This window comes from Dermacentor silvarum, chromosome 4 (assembly GCF_013339745.2).
Source record: "Dermacentor silvarum isolate Dsil-2018 chromosome 4, BIME_Dsil_1.4, whole genome shotgun sequence".
NCBI lineage: Eukaryota > Metazoa > Arthropoda > Arachnida > Ixodida > Ixodidae > Dermacentor > Dermacentor silvarum.
The window spans coordinates 73006193-73008692 of NC_051157.2; the positions used below are offsets into that span (position 1 = coordinate 73006193).

Sequence of the window (2500 nt, forward strand, 5' to 3'; positions counted from 1 at the left end):
CTTTCAAGTTACAGCAGGTTTGATACTGTTCGCCTGGAGGTAGCGAATGATCAGCTTTCTGCAGAATATCGTATCAGACCTCTATAACCTGTGAACGTCGCGCTTATGAATGAACAGCGCTGCTCACTTGGAAAGTTGGCTCGTTCTCCTTGCTTTGAACAACGATTTCGTTGCATGCTTGGTTTGATCGAACATGTGTTCGTATATGTAACATTTCGAAGCTTCCTTATTTATTTATTTATTTATTTATTTATTTATTTATTTATTTATTTATTTATTTATTTATTTATTTATTTATTTATTTATTTATTTATTTATTTATTTATTTATTTATTTATTTATTTATTAAATGCTGCTAACAGAAGCGATAGGGGTTAAACGCACGCACGCACGCGCACACACATATATGCATATCGACTCATTTTGTTCGACTTCATAGGCGTCTAATTCATCCACTCCATTACTGTTCGAAGAAAGAAATATAAGTATTATTTCGTCATTGAAATGCAGGTAATCTAACCGGGTGTCGGCACCGACTGGAATATACTACAGAAAAGTTCTCCCTGAAATTCGCTTCAGATTAGCTTTCACCAAGTCGTTGACAAATCGACAAAGGTGGAGGCTTGGGCTAGTTGGTTATTTATTATGAAAACCACTTACAGCGCGCAGGACGAGGACTATAGACAGAAGACACACACTGCGCTGTACGTCGTTTTAACGATATAGCGTTAAGGGCCCCGTGTCGCAGAAAAGCCGGCGTCAGCGTGGATGTCGGCGTCTGTGGCGGAGAAAATCATCGCCGGGGCAAGGTGTTAGTGTACAAAAATTTAATTTCTCACAGTGAAATCTGTCGGAAAAATGGTAAAGTACGACTTAACCACAACCTACAGACGTGGTGGCGCCAGACTGTTATTTGAATGTACGAGAAAACATAATTCTGTTGCGAGGAAACTCAAACACAAACCTCTTTTGCCAGCATTTCTACCATATACCAACAGCGGTACGCTCGGGTAGGCTACTTGCGAAAATTTTATCCAGATGGCGCTCGCATCCTCGGCAGGTCAAATTGAGACTTCGCCTGCCTAATGTGTTTTGGACACGCGCGTGCGTCGGGGCAATAGCAAACAATTAATAAAATAATAAAAAAGGTCCTAGGGCCTTCACATTTTAATGTTGTCTTTCTTGGGTTTGACGTGCCAAAACCAGTTCTGCTTATGAGGCACGCCGTAGTGGAGGGCTCCGGATTAATTTTGACCACCTGGGGTTCTTTAACGTGTACTACAACGCAAGCACACGGACATTTTTTTTTTTTCATTTCGCCTCCATCGAAATGCGGCCACGACCAATTATATTGCTCATGGAAAAACGTCTTCCCAGCAATGCACCTTGGTTTAAAAGTGAAGCCGACTTTAAGGGGATCAGTGTAAGCTTGGTCTTTGTAAGCTGGCTTTCCCACGTTCTGTTTTGCAGTGAAGCTTACTCAAAGAGAAATAACGCTAACGCGTTCCACTCTTAAAGGCGAAGCTTAGGCGTCCTCCAATCTATATTGACACGTTGACGTTCGCTGATATATATGAAAAAGTTGTCGCAGTTTCACCTGAAAGGTGAAGCATCAATTGCGATAGCAAATTTGAAGACAGCTATACGGAGTAATGATAGCAGCTTTATCAGCTGTATAAACTTGGACATGCAGCAGCACCGGCAACACACAGAACTGTTGTCGACGCCGTCGGCGTTTTGCCCGCGTTCGCTCAAAATGCTTGCGGCGTTGGTGACTGTTGCCGGAGCCTCTGATATAAATAGGCACTTGGTGCCGCAGCTAAACGTCGCCTCCCTTCCCTCCCCCTCCCCCGCACGGCGTTTCGTGCGTCGGAAGAAGGCACGTTTGAGAGACGCCTACTTCTGCAGCCCTTAAGGGAGCACAGAGCAGAACGCGCGTTTGTTCTCCGCCGTGCGTTCACTCCCCGTGAAAGCACGCGTCCCTCGCGCCCTTTCACTCGCACATACAGCGTTCGGCGCGCGACGATTTTTTTGGCGCTGAGCCGTGCTCCCTCAAGGGCTGCAGAAGATAGCGCCAACCTTTCCCTTTCCCTCAAGAACCACTTATCATCGACGATTTCATCTCCATTGACGTCATACGGAACCTCACGGCGACGGCGACGGCGACGGCTACGGCGACGCCGACGGCAGAAATCTGCTTTTGAGTGTCCATATAATTGCTATCGCAATAAAATACGAGCTCCATGAGTTCTTGTTATTGTAAGCACACTTGGAGCAATGTGCTCATAAGCATTCTTCTTTCGACAAGTACAATGCGTTGCTAAGTCGTCCTCGTGGTAGAGAGAGCTAACAGCATCAGGCGACGAGGCGGTGCTCGAGTCATATGCTACCCTTGCGGCCTCGCTAACTCAAACAAGCTTCGCGTCATGTAGACATGTATGCACGCATTTCTTTCTTTCGTTTTTTTTTTATTGCGATTGCAATTATATGGACTCTCCAA

At 45.2% G+C, this 2500-nt stretch overlaps 1 protein-coding gene across 1 annotated transcript in view; it reads right to left on the reverse strand.

Annotated features, from left to right (window-relative positions):
- LOC119448697 (adenosine deaminase-like) overlaps nucleotides 1-2500 on the reverse strand; it is a 52123-nt gene that overhangs the window by 25742 nt on the left and 23881 nt on the right. The gene's annotated exons all lie outside the window — the stretch shown is intronic.